The sequence below is a fragment of the Ranitomeya imitator genome, chromosome 2, assembly GCF_032444005.1.
Source record: "Ranitomeya imitator isolate aRanImi1 chromosome 2, aRanImi1.pri, whole genome shotgun sequence".
Taxonomy (NCBI): Eukaryota; Metazoa; Chordata; class Amphibia; order Anura; family Dendrobatidae; genus Ranitomeya; species Ranitomeya imitator.
The window spans coordinates 513,024,276-513,048,515 of NC_091283.1; the positions used below are offsets into that span (position 1 = coordinate 513,024,276).

A 24,240-nucleotide genomic window follows, 5' to 3' on the forward strand; every position below is an offset into this window, starting at 1 on the left:
GACTGAGACCAAGCTTTCTGACATTGGGCAGCACATTTCTCTCTAGAATCCCTTAATATTCTTGAGATTTCATTGTACCCTGGACAGATTCTAGGCACCCTGTGCCAGATGCAGCAAAGCAGCCCCAGAACATAACAGAGCCTCCTCCATGTTTCATAGTAGAGACAGTGTTCTTTTCTTGATATGCTTCATTTTTCCGTCTGTGAAAATAGAGCTGATGTGCCTTGCCAAAAAGTTCCATTTTTGTCTCATCTGTCTACAGGCCATTCTCCCAGAAGCTTTGTGGCTTGTCAACATGTAGTTTGGCTTTTTTATGATTTGTTTTCAACAATGGTGTCCTCCTTGATCGTCTCCCATGAAGTCCACTTTGGCTCATACAACGAGGGATGATGCTATCTGACTCTGATGTTCTTTGAGTTGAAGTTCACCTTTAATCTGTAAACAGCAAAAAAGAAAGTCAGGGGGCGGCACCACTGCCAACATGAAGCTGCAGACCACTGATAACCACAGGTACGGCTTCAAAGCCGGTATGATAGGACGCTATGTTCCAAGATCTCGGGTGCTATATCCAGAAAAAAACAAATCCGTCCACTTGTACAATAGAAAAAAGAAAAGCACTCACCGATCTGAAAAATCCTTAGCTTTACTGAGTCTTCATTAAAAAGAGTCCATGGCCTGGAGAGTGAGGAAAGGAGTTAGTGCGAGCAGGTCAGAACGATGGCCGTTTCGCGCTATGCCAGCGCTTCTACGGGTCTACACCTGAGAGGGATTGACGAAAGGAGAAATACCCCAGCCACAACATACTCCTCCTCCTCAAAACTGCTCCCATGGAATAACAAGATACAAAACTTTTAAAATACAACAATCATAATGCAAATAAAAACAGAATAACTTAGCAACCCTCAATCCCAAACATCTTATTTCATATTGCAATGAATATTTCATATCGATCATTCACGCAAGAGGAAACCCATTTCATGGACACGGAGATATTAATCCCCCAGAGGATTGTGTATTAAATTTGACTGAACACTGCCTAACTCCGGATCATTTTTCTTTACTTTCTAAAGGTTTAGGTTACAGCGTTCCAGAGGAGTTTGATCTTACTGAGTTTAAGATCGATTTATTTAAATCTATCAGGAAAATTCATCTATATAAGACTTTTGTAGCTAGACCTTCTATTGATATCAGATTGGAAGTTGAAAGCCCCTGTACGGTCCGGCCATTGGGCTTCATGGCTGGTACAGAAGCTTTAGCTGATATGTCTGGAGATGCGAGACTACGTATTACTTGATTTGAAGGAAACCCATGATAGGGCTGGGGACAGGGGGTGGAGACACTATCCCTTTTTACGGGGGGTGTGCCATCCACTTACATGCCCCCAGTGTCGCCAGGCAATCTTATTGACCTTTTTGAGGTGCAAGTAATTAAGGATATCGAAGCCCTAATCTATCGGAAAGCTCCCTTCAATTTAACAACTTTATAAATGAAAGCCATGTCAGAAATTGCAAGTTGGGCAGATACAGTGATTAGACCCGCTGACAAAGGGGGTAAGGTTGTATTACTCCCTAGATCCCTCTATATAGCTGAGGCTTTGAGACAGCTGTCAGACGTCGGTACATATAGACCATTGCGTAAAGATCCCGGGTATGGATATAAAAATGAGTTGAGATCTTGAGGAAATATGTGAATTTGGGTGTTATTTCACACAAGAAGGCGGAGAGTCTGTTGCTGGAGTTCCCAACCAGACCACACTGGTACCATATTCCAAAGGTGCACAAGTCTGTGGAGCACCCACCTGGGCGCCCTATCGTATCTGGGGTAGGCTCTCTTACAGAGCCGTTATCCCGGTATATTGATTGGTTATTATGCCCTTTATTGAAAAACATACCTTCATATCTCAAAGATACGAATCATTTTTTACAGAATGTCCAGCAATTCTTGTGGCAGCCCGGTTTCTCTCTGGTATCGATCGACATTGAAAGTTTATACACTAAGATCCCCCAGAAATTAGGGGTAGAGGCGGTGGAACAGATACTTAACACCACTGGCAGAAGTCGAAATTTCACGGATTTTGTTTGTGAGGGGTTGAGTTTTATACTCACCCATAATGCATTCATGTTCATGGACGCTTGGTACCAGCAAGAGGTTAGTACAGCGATGGGGACTCCGGCAGCATGTACTTTCGCCAACTTGTTTTTAGGTCTTTTCGAGGAGAGATATATCTATTCCACGGATAATCCCTTTCTGAGACATATCAAATTATATCTGAGATATGTCGATGACATATTTATGGTGAGGGATGGGTCTGCTGACGCATTTCAGGATTTTGTCTCGCATCTCAATCGGGGGAATACTATGAATATGGCATTTACAGCTGTGTATGGAGGTGAACGTCTGGAGTTTATTGATGTAATGGTGGAGGTTAGAGAGGGTTCGGTCTGCACGGCATTACATCGAAAATCTACGGCTACTAATGCGATGTTACATTATGATAGCTTTCACCCTAGGCACATTAAGCATTCATTACCGTATAGCCAATTTTTCAGGGTGAGGAGGCTTAACAATACAGATGAGGGTTTCCTAAGGCAGTCTGCTAAATTACATGAGAGATTAAAACAAAGAGGGTACCCAGAGTCTCTTTTAGTAACAGCGCTTGAAAAAGTCAAGGAGAACCCAGTAAGCACGATGACAGTACTGGGAGGTGGTGCTTCGTATAAGAAAAGGGATAAGAGGTTTACTTTCTTTTTTAAGTACAGTGCTATGTATTCGCAAATATGATCATCTATAAGAAAGAACTGGCATATTCTAGAGCGGGAGAAGGATATAGCCAATGTTGTAGCGATTTGAAATAGACACAGTACCAGATTGAGGGATAAATTGGTGAAAAATCGCATTGTGAGACAGGACAAGAACTGGCTTAGTGCAGGGATTTTGAAGGGCAATTACAAGTGTGGTCATTGCCCTTTCTGCAAACACCATCTCACAGATCATGTACTACATATGGGAAGCATACAACATTTAGTCTCGGAGTTGATTACTTGTAAAACAGATCATGTTGTATATGTATTGTTCTGCCCGTGTAGATATTATTATATTGGAAAAACGATACGTCCATTGTATGTCCGTTTTTGTGAACATTACAAATCGATTACTTCGGTTAAAGGGGTTCCCAGGTTGATTACTCACTTTAGAGATAAGCATGGAGGCGATCCCACCGCCTTAACATTTGCAGGGATTGAGAGGGTTAGTTTACCAGTGCAGGGCGGTAATTGGGATAACCTTCTTCTGAGACGTGAAGCAAAATGGATCATGCGCACTAATGCGATGGGTCCTTTGGCTTTAAATGACAGGGTTGATATGTCGATCTTCTTATGACCTGGTATGACGGATTCTTCCCTTTATGGAGTTCTGAGGTGGGTATGGTAAGATTCATTTATTAGCAAATCGCTTGTGTATTTTTCAGTGGGTATACTGGGATATTGTGCATTTAGAAAAAAAAAACCCTCTTTTTTCTCTTTCTTTTTTTCCACGTGCAATATGAAATAAGATGTTTGGGATTGAGGGTTGCTAAGTTATTCTGTTTTTATTTGCATTATGATTGTTGTATTTTAAAAGTTTTGTTTCTTGTTATTCCATGGGAGCAGTTTTGAGGAGGAGGAGTATGTTGTGGCTGGGGTATTTCTCCTTTCATCAATCCCTCTCAGGTGTGGACCCGTAGAAGCGCTGGCATAGCGCGAAACGGCCATCGTTCTGACCTGCTCGCACTAACTCCTTTCCTCACTCTCCCGGCCATGGACTCTTTTTAATGAAGACTCAATAAAGCTAAGGATTTTTCAGATCAACAAGTGCTTTTCTTTTTTTCAATTGTACAAGTGGACAGATTTGTTTTTTTTTCTTGATATAGTACCCGAGATCTTGGAACATAGCGTCCTATCATACCGGCTTTGAAGCCGTACCTGTGGTTATCAGTGGTCTGCAGCTTCATGTTGGCAGTGGTGCCGCCCCCTGTCTTTCTTTTTTGCTGTTTACAGATTAAAGGTGAACTTCAACTCAAAGAACATCAGAGTCAGATAGCATCATCCCTCGTTGTATGAGCCAAAGTGGACTTCATGGGAGACGATCAAGGAGGACACCATTGTTGAAAACAAATCATAAAAAAGCCAAACTACATGTTGACAAGCCACAAAGCTTCTGGGAGAATGTCATATGGACAGATCAGACAAAAATGGAACTTTTTGGCAAGGCACATCAGCTCTATTTTCACAGACGGAAAAATGAAGCATATCAAGAAAAGAACACTGTCTCTACTATGAAACATGGAGGAGGCTCTATTATGTTCTGGGGCTGCTTTGCTGCATCTGGCACAGGGTGTCTAGAATCTGTCCAGGGTACAATGAAATCTCAAGAATATTAAGGGATTCTAGAGAGAAATGTGCTGCCCAATGTCAGAAAGCTTGGTCTCAGTCGCAGGTCATGGGTCTTGCAACAAGATAATGACCCAAAACACACAGCTAAAAACACCCAAGAATGGCTAAGAGGTAAACATTGGACTATTCTGTAGTGGCCTTCTATGAGCCCTGACCTAAATCCTATTGAGCATCTTTGGAAAGAGCTGAAACATGCAGTCTGGAAAAGGCGACCTTCAAACACGAGACACCTGGAGCAGTTTGCTCTTGAGGAGTGGGCCAAAATACCTGTCAAGAGGTGCAGAAGTCTCATTGACAGTTACAGGAATCGTTTGATTGCAGTGATTGCCTCAAAAGGTTGTGCAACAAAATATATCATCATTTCTGTCCAGGCCTATTTCATGAGTTGTATTTAAAAAAAATTCTATGGAAGCACGGTTGAAAAGCAATGTCTGACTTTCATTTGTTTGTTTTTATAGATCTTTTATTATTACTTTTGTCAGATTCAAGTTATTTCTGTGACCATTGTGGGTTTTTCTGTCATTAAATGAGGGGTACCAACAATTTTGACCACGTGTGTACATATATGAACAAAGCTGGAATTGGAACTGCAGAGCACATAGCTGCAGCCCATCATTCTTACCATCCATAGAACAAGAAGAAAAGAATCATTCTATTTCAGAAGCATCCAAGAATTTCCACGACATACACTCCGGGAATTCTAATGAACTTCAAGTATATGGTATTGAAAGGGTGCATAAACCTAGGAGAGGAGATGATTAGTTTGCCAAATTCCTGCCTCCTTTCTGGATCATCAAATTAGATACACGAACAACTCATAGGTTAAATTATAGAACAGACCTTATGCATTATTATTGATGTAGTGATATTCGGTCTATTAATGCCTTGTTATATTTCCATATATAAGAAATATGTATTTATGCAAGATGTCACATGCTGAGACACCCCACTCTGTCAGGGTTTAAATAACAGTTCAGTGGTTGTATCTGACTATGAAAAATGATCCATGTGATCTGAAACGCTTAAGAATTCAAGAGCCTTTTCAATTATGCACATGTATCTCACTTTTTAAAATGATTTATTAAAAGTTAATTTGTATTCTATAATTTTTGTGGATGCTGGATATTTCCTTCATTGACTTTATCCTACTGTTCTATGATACCACTATTTTAAAAAGTCAGTTCATGAAATGTATTCTCTTCAAAATATTATATGATCAAGTACAAGTGATATTATTGAAAAGTGGAAGCATTGAGGAATCACAGTAACTCAGCCCCAAAGTGGAGATCACGTAAAGTTACAGAGCAGGGCCCCCAAGTGCTGGAGAGCATCGTGCATAAAAGTCACCTACGCTCTGCTGACTCCATAACTGCAGAATCAAACCTTTTCTGGCAATAACATTAGCATAAAAACTGTACAACAGGAGCTTCATGTAATGGGTTTCAGTGGGCGGGAAGCTGCATAACACCCTTACATCATCAAGCACAATGCAAGGTGTCGGATGTAGTGTAAAGCTGCCACCACTGAACTCTGTAGCAGTGGAAACGTGTTCTTTGGAGTGACGAATCATGCTTTTCTAATTGGAAGTCTCATGGACCAGTCTAAGATTGGTGACTGCCAGAAGAACGTTACCTGCCTGATGGCTTTGTGCCGACTGTAAAGTCTGATGGAAGAGGGATAATTCTATGGCGTGGCTTTTCAAGGTTTGGTCTTGACTACAGATGAGCAAACCCAAATATTAAAGTTAGTGATCTGAACCAAACGCCAACTCTTCGGGCATGGACCCCGAACACTGACTTCACCACAAAGTCCATGTTACTGTTCGGGTTCGACATCACCAAATGTGATCCTCCAATTGGTGGTAAAATCATTACCGCTGGTCAGACAGCCACGGTTCCCATGCCGTTAGATGACAGAGTGAACCCACATCGGTGATCAGTAGTGTTGAGCATTCCGATACTGCAAATATCGGGTATCGGCCGATATTCGCAGTTCTGATACTTTTGCAATATCGAATACCGGAATCGGAAGTTCCCATAATGCAATGAGCCAGTTTGATTTAATTCAGCCAATGAGGAATCCTAAGAAGTGTGGGCACATGCTGTTATGCATGTTAAGCATGTAACTAATGGCATGGCTGTGATTGGCTGCTGAAATGATGTCATGATGCACTATAAAAGCCGCCACCGCCATTTTGGGTTCACTCTGCTGTGAATTCAGTTAGGGACAGGACGCTGCTGTTCTGACTGAGGGACAGTTTGAGATAGCGATTTGCTTCATTGTGCTTTACCCAGGCTACATTAGCAACCGCTGTGTGAGAAGCTTTTTTTTAGCCTTGCAGCGCTGTTTACAGCTGTCTGCAAGGTCTCTGTGTGAGTGCAGCTCACTCTGTAGTCTGTTCTGCAGCCACATCTGGTTGTAGTCCGCTCAGCCTGCGTCACTGTTTCATATTGTTCAATTGTCCTTTTTTTTGCATTAGTGCTGCTGCACATTTTTGCTGATTTCTTCTATTAGTGTGTTTCCATCCGTATCCAGCTAAACTACATGCATACAATATATAGGAGTAGATTGAGGAGCTTTTCTGCAGCCTTGCAGCACTGTTCACGGCTGTCTGCAAGGTCTCTGTGTGTGAGTGCAGCTCACACTGTAGTCTGTTCTGCAGCCACATCTGGTTGTAGTCCGCTCAGCATGCGTCACTGCCTCATACTGTTCAATTGTCCTTTTTTGCATTAGTGCTGCTGCACATTTTTGCTGATTTCTCCTATTAGTGTGTTTCCATCCGTATCCAGCTAGATTGCATGCACACATATAGGAGTAGATAGAGGAGCCTTTCTGCAGCCTTGTGCCCTGCAGCCCCAGCCAGATTAGTGTTAGCCTATTTTTTGGAGCTTCATCTATTGCATTGTAGGTTACCTTCCTGCTGTGTAATAGCTACAAAAAGTTTGTGATACTATCGGTTTGACATCTTTGGGCACATCCAGTGTCTTTTTGCGAAAAAAACAAAAAGTTAATAAAGTTTACCAAACACTCCACTTTACAGTTGTGTAGGCCACATTAGCTCATATTAAAGTCTAGTCCACACTTTATAAAATTAGTGTTTCTTATACCTGTTAGCAGCTGTTCAGGAATAAGCACACTAAGCCCTTAGTACTTTTCTGCCTATCTTTATCAGTCTACCAAGATGAAGAAGGCAGGGGGTAAGGCACGTGGGCGTGGAGTTTCTGCAGGGAGAGGACGTGGGGATTCTGTGCCTGCTGCGGGCAGCAGTGACTCAGCATCCCCCAGTTTTACCAGGGAACAGTCCTTTATGCGCAGCTTTGTAGGAGCTCGTCGTACCCCACTGCTGAGGGACGAACAAATTGAAGCCGTTGTCGGATGGATGGCAGCTAACGCATTGACTTCAATTAGTGCCACATCACTTCAGGTCCAGAGCACTGAAGAGCACCCTTCTATCTCTTCACCCCCTGCCAAATTGCCCAGGCAGTCGGAGAGCCCAGGACAGGAGCCATCTCTACTTCTGTTCTCTGAATATCTTGGCTTGGAAAGAGGGGGCCAGCCAAGCAGCATTCGAGAAATGGAAGAAGAGGCAGTATGCAGTGATGCGCAACTGCTTTGTCTCTCTGAATCTGAAGACCAGTGCCTACGGTCAGAACACCTTAGTACGCATCTGACGATGAGACTCAGGAGCCACTTTCTGGTGCGTACTGTGCTGCCGAGACTACCCAGGAGAAGCAGTCATTGGAAGAGGGTTGTGTAGATGATGAGGTCCTTGACCCATCATGGCGTGAGGTACAGGAAGGTGGTGGGAGCAGCTCTGAGGAAGAGATTCCCCAAACTGCCCAAAAAGGAGGGAGAGGGAGGGGGCAGACTGGGTTGCCTGTAGCCTCTACTTCGGCACCCATTAGGAGCATGCCTCTTCCAAAACCCAAAACGGGCGCTCCCAAGACTTGCAGTGCCTGATCCTTTTTTGACACAATTGCAGATGACATTTGCTTTGTCAAATTCAAGCTGTGTAATCAGAAAGTCAAAAAAGGGAAAAGCGTCAGCAACCTCAATACCACAAATATGTGGAAACATGTGCGGACGTGGTGGAGTTACAAAGACACACTAAAGACCTAGGCCAACCTACAGCGCCACCTACCACCTCTTCAGCTTGTGTTGTAGCCTCTTCCTCCAGCTCACACACAGCTGGTTCGGCTTCCTCACAGGATCGCCATGGAAGAACCTCTGGCACTGTTGTACAGAGACACAATGTAATTCCACCCACAGGACCACGTTCCCTGTCAGCCTCACACTCCTAGGCCAGTCTACAGCCATCAGCAGCACAGGCATGAGAGAAAAGGCGCCCATACTCAGCAAACCACCTCCGGGCACAGGCTCAATGCTGGCATTGCAAAACTACTGTCCCTTGAAATGCTCTCATTCAGGCTGGTGGAGACTGACTCCTTCCGTAACTTCATGGCATTGGCAGTCCCACAATACAACGCGCCCAGCCGCTTTTATTTCAGCAGGCAAGCCGTCCCTGCCCTGCAAAAGCATGTGGAGGTAAACATTAAAAATGCGCTTCTAAACGCCGTCAGTAGCAAGGTACACCTGACCACCGATGCGTGGACCAGTAGCCATGGACAGGGACAATACCTTTCCCTCACTGCCCATTGGGTAAATGTTGTGGAGCCGGGTACAGGGCGCTGTACATGTTCTGCCAACTCCAAGGATTGCAGGAATCCAATCTGTACACATTGACTCCTCCTCATACTCCAGTTCCTCTGAATCAGCGCTGCAGGAGCTGTCACAGTCTATCTCCACATGGACCTGTGAACGCTAACCTGTTATGACCGATATGAGCACAGCCGTGGCCAAATGTCAACAGGCTGTATTGAAATTCATTTCTATGGGGAATCAAAGCCACACAGCGCAGGAGCTCTGGAATGCCATCAAGCAGGAGAGCGACGTGTGGTTTGTGCCAGCGAATCTCCAGCCAGGCATGGTAGTGTGTGACAATGGCCGAAATCTGGTGGCAGCTCTGGGCCTAGGCAACCTCACTCACATTCCATGTCTGGCACATGTGCTCAACTTGGTCGTGCAGAGTTTTTTGAGGGACTATCCGGATCTTGATGAACTGCTGCACAAGGTCCGCCTAGAGTACGCTCACTTGCAGCGTTCCAGCATGGAAAGATCGCGCATTGCAGCTCTGCAGCACTGATTCCGCCTTCCGGAACATCGCATCATATGTGACCTAAACACCAGATGGAATTCAATGTTACATATGTTGGAGCGGTTGTGTGAGCAGCAGGCAGCAGTAATGGAGTACCAGCTGCATCAGGCGCAAACAAGTCGCACTGCGCGCCGTTCACACTTCACCACCACTGAGTGGGCCTCTATGAAGGACATCTACCACGTTCTGCGTGCCTTCAATGATTCCACACGGATGGCGAGTGCAGATGATGCACTAGTCAGCATGACTATCCCCCTTATCTGCCTGCTTGAAAAAACACTGCAAGCACTAAGGGAGGTGGTTGTGGAAGAGGTGGAGGATGAGGAGTCACAAATGCCATCTGCTTCTGGACAGTCTGCGCAACGTGGTTCCTCACAAAGGCAGGGGACACTTTGTGAGGAGGATGAGGAGGAGTCAATGGAGGAGGAAGACATCTGTCCAGAGGAGGGAGTTACACAATGCTCTAGTAGTTAGTATGTAGAGCGAGGGGGGGTGATGCAGAGCAGGCAAAGATGACACCTCAAGCAGGGGACAGCATTTCTTGGCCAGTTGTCAGTCTGCAGCACATGGTTGATTTCATGCTGCAGTGCCTGAGAAACAACCGCCGCATCGCCCACATTCTCAACACGGCTGATTATTGGGTGTACACCCTCCTAGATCCTCGCTACTGGGACAACTTACAAAGCTTCATAACACCGTTGAAACAGGAGCGTAAAATGAGGGAGTACCAAGACACACTGGTGCATTCCATCATGTTCTCCATTCCAACTGAGAGCAGTGCAGCTAGTGCTTTACAAAGCAGCTCAGTGTGTCGAGGCAGTGGAGGAAGCTCTGCACAAAGAGGGAGCAGAAGCAGTGCCTCAGCACAAGGCAAGACCAACATGGCCAAAATGTGGCAAAGTTTTGTGTCCCTGCCACAAATGTCTACACCCTCACAGACGGCTCCAGTCAGGAGGAGGCAACGTTTCCGTCAGATAGTGACAGACTCTTTGTCTTGCACTCTCAGTGTTCTCCCACACAGCTCTTCCCCCTTCAAGATTTGGGTCCCTAAGCTGGATACATGGCCAGAGCTAAGCCAGTATGCATTGGAGGTGCTGGTTTGCCCTGCTGCTAGTGTATTATCGGAACGCGTCTTTAGTGCCGCAGGTGGTGTACTAACAGACCGTGGCATGCGACTATCCTCCAATAACGTAGAACGGCTTACTTTTCTGAAAATGAACAAGGCCTGGATCTCGCAGGAATTTGCCAGTCCTCTTCCAGATTAAATAATTGGTTGGCAACAGTATCCAGGTCTCCTGTTGTGTTCATGTTTCTACCACCTGAACTGTAATCCCTGGGTTTCGACACCGCCAGCTGCTGCTCAGAAGTGCCGTCTGCACAGTCAACACATGACCCAGTGTTATTGAGTTTCAGTAACGTCAGCTGATCCCCTGCTGTGTATCTGGCAATTTCTCCTGCTCCGTCTACATTCACACTACTACAGATTTTTAAACTTGCTCCAATTAGGCCTCTGCCTCCACTCCGTTTGTAGTATTGACCCTGGGCTCCAACACAGCCAGTTGCTGCTCAGAAGTGCCGTCTGCAGTCAACACATGCTTCAGTGTTATTTGGGTTCAGTAACATCAGCTGATACCCGGCTGTGTGTGTGGCAATTTCTCCTGCTCCCTCCACATTCACACTACTACAGATATTAAACTTGCTCCAGTTAGGCCTCTGCCTACACTCTGTTTCTCCTGTAATCCCTGGGCTCCAACTCCGCCAGTTTCTGCTCAGAAGTGCCGTCTGCACAGCCAACACATGCTCCAGTGTTTTTGGGGTTCAGTCAGCTGATCCCCTGCTGTGTGTGCGGCAATTTCTCCTGCTCACTCCACATTCACACTACTGCTGATTTTAAACTTGATCCAATTAGGCCTCTGGCTCCACTCTGTTTTGAGTTTTTACCCTGGGTTCCAGCACCGCCAGCTATTTCCCAGCAGTGTCTTTGGCACGGGTACTCCCTCCTGCCCAGCCTGGTTCCAGCACGCCAGCTGTTTCCGGGTAGTGTCAAGGTCACTTTGCTTCCAATACGTTGTCCTGTCGGGTTGCGGTCGTGTTAGCCGACTCTATGGTGCCTGCAGTTTAGGTGCTTCCTATGTGGGCTGCGGAATCTGGCAATGAAGGCTGGTTCCGTAGTGCCAATAGGACAAGCTCCCCCTGTAGGACTGTGGGTTTTCGGTAACTCCGGCCGGCTCGCGGCCTTGCAATTTTTTTTTCATGTGGACCTTCTGCTGCCTATCTGAGTTCCAGCACCATTTGCTTGTTCTTTGGAAGTCAATCTTGAATAGGTCCCCCTGGGTTCCAGTACCGTCAGCTGGTTCCAGGCAGAGCCTTTGGCTTAGGTGCCTCCTTCTCGGTATCCGAGTTCCACCAACGTCTAGTGGTCCTTGGTAGTGCTTTCTGGCACGGGTACCTCCTGCTTAGTAACCGGGTTCCAGTACCATCAGCTGGTCCTCGGTAGTTCCATTGGCTCTTGTACCTTCGGCTACCCATACAGGTTCCAGTACCGTTAGCTAGTTCTCGGGAGTTCCTCAGCCTTCTTGTACCTTCTGCTACATTTCCAAGTTCAAGCTTTTTGAAATGTTTTTTGGCAATCACTGTGGATCTCCCTGACAATGACCCAAAGACGACGACGACCCCGGAAACGACCCCGAAGACCACCCCAAAGACGACGACCCTGGAGACGACAACCCTGAAGACCACGACCCTGAAGACCACCCCGAAGAAGACCAAGAAGATGACCCTGAAGATGACCAAAAGGACAAAGAACAAGAAGACAACCACCAAGATACAGAAGAACAAGAGACAGAAGACCAAGAAGCAGAAGAACAAGAAGAAGCTGCAGAACAAAAAGCAGAAGAACATTAAGCATAAGACTAAAAATCAGAGCAAAAGATATCTAATTTATAAGCAGAAGAAGACTAAGCAGTATATCGGGGTGAGTCTGTTCCTTCTCGTGGTGCCCCTGGAAAAAACCTGCTGCTCCAGGCAAAACTGAACGCGGACAAATCCTGTTGTAAATCTTTTGTGACAGGCAGAACGGAAGGTGTGATCTTCAAACTTTTATAGATAACTACAGGAATGCCTGTCACAAATAAGAATATGATGAAGTAGAATATGAAGAATAATAATAGTTGAATATGAAGAATGGGAAAAAAAGAATAATAGGAAGAAGGTGAAGAAGATGAATAAGGTGAAGAAGTTGATGGAAAAGATGCTGCTGCTGAGGATGGAGAAAGTGTGGGAGAAGTAAAAAAGAAGGTGAAGAGCATGGAAGTAGTGAAACAAATATCTGACAAATTATAAAAAAGCTTAACAGTTAATATCTTAGTAACTCGGAACGTCTTAAAAAATTCCTGCTATTACATTTGATTGGGCTGAACCTCTATGCATTTAATGTCTCCTCCACCTCCCCCAATACATTATTCTTGGTTGTTTTCCTTCATGTAGAATTAACCTACAAGGAAAGAAAGGGTTTATTTTAATTCCGATATTTGTGTCCCATTGACTTGCATTGGTGTCTGGTATCGGAATACCCGATATTTTTGGGGTATCGGTCCGATCCAATCCGATCCGATATTTCTCGATATCGGAATGTATTGCTCAACACTAGTGATCAGAGGTAAAAAGTTTACTGGAATTGGCTGGGACTACTACTTCCATCAGCTGCCGCCACCAATAACAATGAGAGCAGGCCATGCAAAACTGACAGCTGCAGGCTGCAACCCTCAGCTGTCAGCTTAAGCAAGGTAGGTTATCAAAATAGAGGTGTCTCCACAGTTTATTTAAAAATTTAAATAAATAAAAAACGGCCATGGATATTGACACCACACACAGTCTAAAAATAGCCACCCGCAGCCGCCAAGAAAAGACGCATCTACAGGTGCTTCTCACAAAATTAGAATATAAAAAAAAATTTTTTATTTCAGTTCTTCAATACAAAAAGTGAAACTCATTTTATATAGTCATTACAAGCAGTGTGATCTATATCAGATGTATATTTCTGTTAATGTTGATGATTATGGCTTACAGCAATTGAAACCCCAAAAGTCATTATCTCAGTAAATGAGAATACTTTATAACACCAGGTTGAAAATTATTTTAAAATCCGAAATGTTGGCCTACTGAAATGTATGTTCAGTAAATGCACTCAAAACTTGGTCAGGGTTTCTTTTGCATCAATTACTGCATCAATGCGGTGTGACATGGAGGCGATCAGCCTGTGGTACTGCAGAGGTGTTATGGAAGCCCAGGTTGCTTTGATAACAGCCTTCAGCTCGTCTGCATTGTTGGGTCTGGTGTCTCATCTTCCTCTTGACAATACTCCATAGATTCTCCATGGGGTTAAGATCTGGTGAGTTTGCTGGCCAATCAAGCACAGTGATACTGTTGTTTTTAAACCAGGTATTGATACTTTTGACAGTGTGGACAGGTGCCAAGTCCTGCTGGAGAATGAAATTTCCATCTCCAAAAAGCTTGTCGACAGAGGGAAGCATGAAGCGCTCTAAAATTTCCTGGTAGATGGCTGTTTTGCCTTTGGTCTTGAAAAAAAACACAGTGGACCTACACCAGCAGATGACATGGCTCCTCAAACCATCACTGATTGTGGAAACTTCACACTAGATGTAAAGCAGCTTGGATTGTGTGCCTTTCCTCTTCCTCCAGACTCTGGGACATTGTTTTCAGATGAAAGTAAATTTTGCATTTCATTTGGAAATCAACACCTTGGACAACTGAGCAACAGTTCAGTTCTTTTTCTCCTTGGCCCAGGTAAGGCTGGGTTCACATTGCGTTCAGTGTCTCCATTAAACGGACTACGTTACACCGCGGTGTAACATAGTCCGTTAACGCCGCCATTGAATGCAATGTCTGACGCATCGCTAGTGCACGCCCACAATGGGCGTGCGCTAGCGATGTGCCGTCATTGAGTGACGGACCCGAGACGCGGGCTGCGGCGTTTCCGGGTCCGTCACTGCTAGCGCAGATGGAGCTAGCAGATGCTCCATCTGCGCTAGCGCTGTGCCAAAGTCGGCACTTGCGTTAGCGCAGTCCGTTTAGCGTATGCGTTGAACCGACTGCACTAACGCAACGTGAATCTAGCCTAAGACGCTTCTGGCATTGTCTATTGGCCGAGTGGTTTGACACAAGGAATGTGACACTTGTTGTCCATGTCCTGTATACGTCTGTGTGTGTGGGTCTTGAAGCAATGACTCCAGCAGCAGTCCACTCCTTGTGCATCACCCCCAGAATTTTTGAATGGCCTTATCTTAATCCTTTCAAGGCTGCGGTTATTCCTGTTGCTTGTGCACCTTTTTCTATCACACTTTTTCCTTCCACTCAACTTTCCGTTGATATGCTTGGATACAGTACTCTGTGAACAGCCAGCTTCTTTAGCAATGACCTTTTGTGGCTTACCCTTCTTGTGGAGTGTGTCAATGACTGCCTTCTGGACATCTGTCAAGTCAGCAGTCTTTCCCATGATTGTGAAGCATAATCAAACAGACTAAGGGACCTTTTTTAAATGCTTAGGAAGACTTTGCAGGTGTTTTTTGTTAATTATTCTAATTTACTGAGATAATATTGGGGTTTTCATTGGCTGAATGCCATAATCATCAACATTTACAGAAATAAACACTTGAAATAGATCACTCTGTTTGTAATGACTATATATGAGTTTCACTTTTTGTATTGAAGAACTGAAATAAATTACCTTTTTGATATTCTCATTTTGTGAGGAGCACCTGTATTAGATGTGCTAATTCTGGCACTTTGCTTAGCTCTTCCCACTTGCCGTGTGGTGGTTGGCAAGTGGGGTTTATATTTGTGGGGTTGTTGTTACCTTTGTAATGTCCGGTGACACGGCTTAGTAATGGAGGCGTCTATAATGCTGGCTGCTATTTTTAGACTGGGGTGGGGCAATATCCATGGCCTCTTACCAGTCTAAGAATAACAGCCCCCAGCTATCTGCTTCAGCTTGGCTGGTTCTCAAAAATGAGGGGGACCTCACGCCATTTTTTAAAATTATTTAAATAATTTAAAAAAAAAAATGATGTGGGGACCCCTTTATTCGTGATAACCAACTTTGTTAAAACTAAAACAGCTGAAGGTTGTAGCCCCCAGCTGCAAGTTTTGCCTGGCTGGTTATCAAAAATACAGGGGAACCCACGCAGTGTTTTTTTAATTTATTTAAAGCGCAGGCGCCAGCTGATAAATACTCCCATCAGCTGCGTCTGTTCTCGCGGTTATTGGTGGCAGCAGGCGTACGCTGATGGGAATAGTAGTTCTATCAGCCCACGCCAGTGGCCGGGTAAACTTTTTACCTCCGATCGCAGCTGGGGCTCACGCTGTCATTTGACAGCGTGGGAACTGCGGCTGTCTGATCGGTGGTAATGATATTACTGCCAGTCAGATACAATGTTTGCCGCACTGTCATGCACATGCTGTCCTACGTGAGAGGAGCATGATGTGAGGGCAGAGACCCTGATCTCAGAGATTTGATACTTAAAGCATAACAGTCATTATCATTTTTATTTTATAAATCAATATACACATGAAATTATATCAGAAATGCTTTTTTTGTTATTTTTTCTTTCCCAGTCCTGATGAGATATTGTCACGATTCTCTGTATTCAGTGAGGACAGATTGTTACACTGCTGATAGGAGATGGCAGCTGCTACAGATAAGGTTCTAGAATACCTGTCTATAATTGACCAAAGTAGTAGAGGGCCCTCATCAAATAACAGAACATAAGGAGTGTAAAAGCCAAATTAAAATCATGAAATTTTATTGGTAAAATGGCAAATATAATAAAAACAAAAATAGGATGTCAAGCAGAAGGCTAATCTACAAAACAAGCCCAGAAATCAACTTGTCAATAGATTATGAAGTATATAAAAGATCATGAAGCATATAAAAAGAAAAAAAAAAACAAATATAAGTATCTATCCCCAAGAAAAAAAGGTTTATAAATGATATAAATCATACCATAAATGAAAGTGGTGGCGAATCGCCAAATAGCTGCTTCTATTTTGTATTGCAACCAGCTAAGTAAAAAGACCGTCTATCAGTGGATTCCTGAAAAAGTACAGTCTGATTGACTATGTTCACATTCTATTCAGAAATATCCAATAGGGGACATAAAAGATAAAATTTATGCTGGATATAGCAATTAATACAATATGAAAGTGGCGGAAAAGCAAAACCAGTATGTGGAGTAGCCAAGAGGAACACCCCGATGTAAGTTTCACGTACAGCTTCTTCCAGGTGGGCTAGTTGATATCTGTAGATTAGACTGGTTGACATCCACATTTTATTTGTTTTTATCATATATACAGTACAGACCAAAAGTTTTGGCACACCTTCTCATTTAAAGATTTTTCAGTCCGGCGGCAATATGGCCGCTCTTTCCTCCCCGCAGTCAGTGCCCGCTCCATACTCCCCTCCAGTCATCCCTCCCATAGGGTTAATGCCAGTGTTACCGGAGCGCGGTGTAACGCACTCCGGTTACGCAGCTATTAACCCTGTGTAACCAACTTTTTACTATTGATGCTGCGTATGCAGCATCAATAGTAAAAAGATCTACTGTTACAAATAATAATAATAATAATTAAAAAAAAAAACCTTATTCACACCCTCCGACGTGTCGCCCTGTCCTCGGCAGTGCAAGCGGCAGGTTCCGGTGCTAAGGATGCTATGCGAGAAGGACCTGCCATGACGTCACAGTCATGTGACCGCGACATCATCACAGGTCCTGCGCTCATACCAACCCTGGGACCGGAAGCTGCCGCGTGCACCGCACACAGGCGATAGGACTACAAGGGCCCTCGGAAGGTGAGTATATGTTTCTTTTTTATTTTTTAACCTGTTACATACTTGGCTGGGCAATATACTACGTAGCTGGGCAATATACTACGTGACTGGCCAAGATACTACGTGACTGGCCAAGATACTACGTGACTGGGCAGTATACTATGTCACTGGGCAATATACTACGTAGCTGGGTAATATACTACGTGGCTGGGCAATATACTATGTGGACATGCATATTCTAGAATACCCGATGCGTTAGAATCAGGCCACCATCTAGTGTCTTATATTCCAGGTTCTTCAAAGTAGCCACCTTTTGCTTTGATATAGCAAAAACTCGGCACTCAACGTAATACAGGTGATTTAATGGTGTCCACAAAATAACAAACTTTTCGGCCCTACATCCGGACCTTCATCAGTCACAGTTGATAAATGTGAGGGAGCGAGTGGACCCACAGAATTGTTGATTTTCATAAGAATTTGGGAAAGTTATGAAATGTCCTATAAATGTCTGTTCTGTTCCTGATCTAAGGATTTCGGCTTTTAGTTGAAATGAATCTGTGCTGCACTTTTACGTACATGCTCAATAGTGACCAGTGCTGTGGAGTCAGAGACAGGGAAATGTCCTATAAATGTCTGTTCTGTTCCTGATCTTAAGGATCTGGGCTTTTAGTTGAGATGAAAAAATGTACACCACTGAGCCAAGATCACTAACAAAGATGTTAAACATATAGAACCAGTAATGTCCCTGTCACCAGACAAACTGGCCTTCTTCAGACATATGATGAGGGTACATTTACTAGGCGAGATGCTACTCAGAATGATCAGTGGTAAAAGGATATAGGACAGACTGAAGCCCTTCACATCATTCTACAGGGAATGAACATCAATGAATCGAAGGAATCTGTGGACAATATGGGAAGAAATAGCTACCGTAATAGAGTATCCAATAGTTTGAGATGGCTGAGCGGATAGAATCATCAGTAGCTATAAAGAAAGTGATGATCGACGGACTTATGTACATTGTGGAGCAGATGGAAAAGTGGTGAAATTAGCCGCATCAATAGAGGCAAAGATAGTAACAGTCTTCAGTTCACTGTGGCTACTGCTGGCTGTGGGTATTTTTAAGATTCAGATTAACTCTTTATCAGCAGCCGTTTCTTTTACCTACAGTTTTGCCCCTTTCAGGAAGTTGTACTCTGGGCTTCATCACAGGGACATTTTATTACATTTCTGATTAACTCCATACAGAATATTGGCATTTATTTCAAGCACTTATCAAGTGGTGAGTCAAATTTCCACCTGAATTGCATTTTGGTGATTTGCTGGCCATTGAAATGCATTGGCAAATTATTTCTCCACTTTTGTATTTCACTTTCAGTGAATTAATCTGGGTAACAATTTTCAGATTGACACTTGTTTTAGACCAACTGACTGCTGAACACCAAAGGGACTCCATTTTTTCTCTATGACAAGAATTTAAGCTACAGGATACCCTCCTTGAGTCTCCAAAAACCATACAAAATGCACATACAATGGAAAATGGTACAAAAAATATTCTGAATGTAATGTTTATTTGAAGAAGTTACCTACTACTTGGACAACTTCTCATACCCCTCGCTTGGCCCCGATAAAAAAAACCCCAAAAACTTATACTCACCTCCAGTGCTGGTGCCTTTACCTCGGTGTCTACACTCACTCTCACCGGGGCTCCCGTGTTGTTGTGACACGTGACCCCGGCGCCCAATCATCACTGGCGTCACTGTCCCCGCCTCCTTTCAAATTGAACATGAAGAGGGAGAGCAGCCTCAGCCCGGACTTCCTCTTCATGTTCGATTGGTCAGACACGCCGAGAGACGGAGTAACCAATTGGGCTTGGACCAAGTAAGCTGCCATTGTGGAGGACACACCTTAATCTCCGCTTTGAGCGATCAATGAACACGCGCCATTCACTTGAAATATAGCTCAGAATTCCCAATTCCTCAATTAAACTATGTATGTTATGGCAATGAAAGCCACTGTCACTTCGAATTTTGAGCCAGAGAAATTGCATTTCTGCACTAAGTTAGGATACCTTTGCTCCTTTTTCTACAAGTTTTTCTCATGCAGTTTTGACAGACGCTATGAGTTCTGAAGCCTTTTTTGATGGTCCTAAATCTCATGTCAAATTGTTCAACTCATGCTGGTCAAATCCCTTACGAACGGAGACATCTTCAATTTCAAAATAATCATCGCTGTCACTTTGTCACCATAATGCTGAGAAGAGGGAAACTGGCACTGGGAAGTCAGCTGGATGAGGCACTGGACATATAGCTGATGGTAGACTAGAATACTCTATTTTATATTTAATTTTCTAGTTATATCCTGAAGTTATCAGTTTACAATAGTAACAGTCACTGGAATGGTCTCTTGGCTCGCACCAAACCATAGGATTAACAAATGGCATCTTATGTATTCCCTTTGTCCACATCCGTAAACTCTCAGCACACTGCTTGCACGCCATGTGAGGGGCTGAAGACTTTTCTTGACCACCAAGATTTACTTTGAAATATGCAAAACAGGCTTGGTTGACAAATGTGCTGATGTTCGTCCTTTGAATAAGAATGGTGAAACTGCCACAAATATAATAAAAGGAACTGGGGCTGTTTAGGCACTTACGACAAGAAATAGAGACCGACCTGATCTGAAAGAAAGGAAATAAGTGGGCAAATAAAATTGTTTTAATTAATTAATGACTGCAAAATCTGGTGAGGCAGTGAATCCGCATCTGTCAAATACTGAGAGAAATCATCTGATTTGCTAATTACAATGATAATTATAAGAAAAGGCTCACTGTGTTCTTCCCAGAGCTGAGGTCCATGTTAAGGTGGGCTTACAAGTCTGTATTGGATAGGACTTATGTAGGTACTTGTGTACCAGAAGACAGCGCCATGATAACCAAAGCTGCAGCGCACATACTCTACAGCAATTAGAACAGTAACGCAGACAACAATCACACAAGGGAATGTAGTTATATCTAAATTGTTTATTTTAAACCCACTCTCCACCCGTCTTGAAGTAATTAACATGGCAGAAAGGAAAAAAAAAAAAAAAGTCAATTATAATTAAGAGACAGGAATTTAAATCAAGACATAGGTGAAAGTTTTAATGTCTTGGGGTGGGCCGAGGACGGGAGAGACATAATAGAAAGACTGATCACTAACACAAAACAATTTTTGTAGTTATCTTCTATTCAATGTCTACAAAGAAATCATTCTTGGGGGAGGGAAGATTAAAAAATATATGCTTAAAAAATAAAAATTAAATTGGAAAGAATGTGTCCCTCTCATGCCTATAACACAGTATATACAAACAGGGCTGGGAAGGACACCTTAAACTGATTTTTGTTTTTTTTCTGACATCCCAAATATGCACGCAGGGCCAGTTTTGCAGCAGATTCCATATATTAAAATCCAACAAGGAAGAAAGACAATAAAATAAATTACACAAACTATTTTCAATAAATTAAGCGCAGAAACAAAAATATACACAAAATTCGGTGAATTTAAGGAAAGGGAGGGGAGGTTTAAGGTTGTGCTGGAGATAACTTTCACTTTACTCCATGAGTTTAAATTTACATTTTTTTCCCTTTTAAGGGCAACAAAAGAAAAAAGAAATCCTTACCTCTCAGGATAAATAATACAAAAATAACATTAAAATAAAAAAGGCTTAACAATTGTGGTTCCACAATCATCTCTGTGTGGGCTCATAGGGTGGCTGCAGCAGCCGGGTGGCACTCAATACGGGTGCAATAATTACCGGAATATTTAACCCGTGTATAGGACAGCCATAACCATGCGGTTAGAGATGAATGTATTATCTCCAGTGGTAACCTTTATCCAGTGTTATAAACACCTGCATTGAGAGATCAAAATGTGAGAAGCCACATGACAGGACGGAAGGACATTCAGCACTACGGAGACTTTCTCTTTTCCATCAGTAGTAAAACTCCGATGTGTCCTCCCTCCAGCAGGTTGAGGGCAAGACGGTCATTAGTAGTAGTACGTCCACCATTTGAAAATGGACCAAGAAGACTTCCAGTTCTGTTCATGAGATGCACGGTCTCTGTGTGGACCCTAAAATAAATTACTGTCCATTTTGTAGGAGGAAAGAAACCCCCTAGTATTGTAAATGAATATCAAGTGGAGCTCACACAGGAAACCCTGAAGACAATCCAGTAGATGATGGTCAGTTGTTCAGTAGCTATGGTGGGTAAAAAACCCTGTTGTTCACTTTCATTACAATGAAATTTCATCAAAATACAATACTGTAACATAGTAAGGATGCTGGCAGAACGGTGACCAGCAACTTACATTCCAGGGGGGGCTCTTGGATATCAGGGGGGTACGTCAGGGTGCTAGCAGTGTGACACCCAAGTCCAAGCTATATTATCGCCCCTTAGTCTTTACAGGGAGCAATGTAGAAGGAGACTTAGACGCGGTCCACTGAAGGTTCATCCCCCCCGTCATATTCCTCCATCCCCTGGGGTGGGGTCCAGAGTACTCATACCAGCACAACGCTTCCTATCAAAAGATATGGTGAACATTAGTCTGCTGTGAAAAGTCATCCTATAACATTACAAGAAATAAAATGTTTTTAAATATTTAAATAATAATTCACAACTTTGCAAAAGAACAAAAATATTTGGTTTGTGTCATTACTTTCTGAGCCCCACAACTGTTAGATTTTCCCTTCAATTAAGCTGAATAAGGGTTTGCTTTTTATGTGGCGAGCTGTCATTTTATTGCTGCCCTTTAAAGGGAACACACTTTTGGATTACTTCTTAATGCATTTTATTTTTTTTTGAGGTAGTAGAAGCGACTGAAGTATGGCAATTCTGCCAGTTTGATTACCGTATTTTTTGGCCTATAAGATGCACTTTTCCTGCAAAAATGTGGAGGAAAATGGGGGGTGCGTCTTATAGTCCAGATGTACCTGCTCTAGCTGTGGTGAGGAGGTGTGGGAGCGGCAGCAGAGGAACAGTGAGCCACAGGAGGCAGGTGCCGGCAGCTGCAACTAACTCCTGTGCCAACTGCTAAAGGGAAATGAATATTCAATGCATTCCACACCTCTGCGAGTGGAAAACAGTGAATATTCATTTCTCTTTAATAGAGGAAACACTGTTAGCCACAGCAGCCGGCTTCCTGCAGCTCCCGGGCGTTCGCGTCTGCTACTTAAGGCAATGAAAATTCTCTGCTCTCCACTCCCATAGGCATGAAATGCAGTGAATATTCATTCCCTTTAGTAGTGGGCACACGTGAACACCTGCCAGCTGCAGGAAGCCGGCTGCTGCAACTAACACTGTGCCCGCTAGTAAAGAGCAATGAATATTCACTGCTCTCCACGCACATAATCCCAGCATGGAGAGCAGCGAGTATTCTGGCAGTGGTCCTCGGCTTGCAAGCAGCGCCTAACGTTCCTGCCATGCGCTGCTTAAATCAGCTGCTGGCATCATACAAGACACTGTGAGGGAGCGCAGGAAAGCAAGTATAATGGTTTATGTTTTTTTTTTATGTTTTTCTCAGGGGGGGCCGTGATTACCAGGGTAAGGGACGAGGGGGTCATGCATATTGGGGTAAGGATGAGGGAAGCTTGCATACCGAGATAGGGAGGAGGGGGCCATATATACAAGGATACGGGATATTAGTACAGAATTTAGCACTTTTATTCAATTTTTTTTTTTACCATTTCCTCCTCTAAAACCTAGGTGCGTGTTATGGTCTTATAGTCAGAAAAATATGGCATTTTTTTTACCTTTACACGGTTTGCCATATAGGTCAATTCATTTTACAGATGCAGAGATAAAAAAAAAAGCCATTTCTTTATTTTCACTATCAAAAAAGGGGGAGATTTAAAATTTTAGGCTTTTTTTTTTTTATTATTATTTTCCACTTTTTAGTCCCATTAGGGACTTTACTGTGTGATCGTTTTATGGCTTGTACTATATACTACAATACTTTGGTAATGCCATATGCATTGAAAATTTCTTATGGAGATGAAGCAGATCTGCAAATCCTTGATTGCAAAGCTTGAATGCTGCGGTCAGAAATTAACAGTGGCTTTGAAGCATAAAGGGAACCTGTCACTAGAAAAAAAAACGCTATTAACCTGCAGATATGGAGTTAATCTGCAAGTTAATAGGGTTATTAACTTGCCTGGTGCCTGCACTTAGCCTAACGCTGCAGGGAGAAAATGACTGGGGCGCCGCCGATTCAGTCACACTATATATAGAGCGACAACTATAACCGCGTCCCCAGCTCTGACTGACAGTCGGCACTAATGTAGAGGCAGTGTCAGTCAGGGCCGGGGGCAAGGTTACAGCGGACACTCTCTATACTCAGACTGAACCAGCACCGGCGCCAAGCTCGTGACTGAAAACTGAACGCTGCCAGGGGGAATAAAGATCACTTTCTCCCCGGAGCGTTCGGGTAACTTTTGAGCACTGGGCAGGTTAGTAACACAATTAACCTGCAGATTAACCCCATATCTGCATACTAACAGCGTTTGTTCGGGTGACAGGTTCCCTTTAAAACAGAAATGATTAGAGACAGCGCCAATCACTGCTGATGGAGGAAGATGCCTGGCTGTACAGGTACTTCTCAAAAAATTAGCATATAGTGTTACATTTCATTATTTACCATAATGTAATGATTACAATTAAACTTTCATATATTATAGATTCATTATCCACCAACTGAAATTTGTCAGGTCTT

At 43.5% G+C, this 24,240-nt stretch overlaps 1 protein-coding gene across 1 annotated transcript in view; it reads right to left on the reverse strand.

The window, feature by feature from the left end:
* Nucleotides 1–20,493: 20,493 nt before the first annotated feature.
* The window catches only part of SOCS7 (suppressor of cytokine signaling 7), an 88,694-nt gene continuing 84,947 nt past the window's right edge, over nucleotides 20,494–24,240 (reverse strand). Inside the window, exon 10 of the mRNA XM_069751706.1 lies at nucleotides 20,494–22,050. The gene's annotated coding sequence lies outside the window, so the exon portion shown is untranslated. The remainder of the gene's footprint in view (nucleotides 22,051–24,240) is intronic.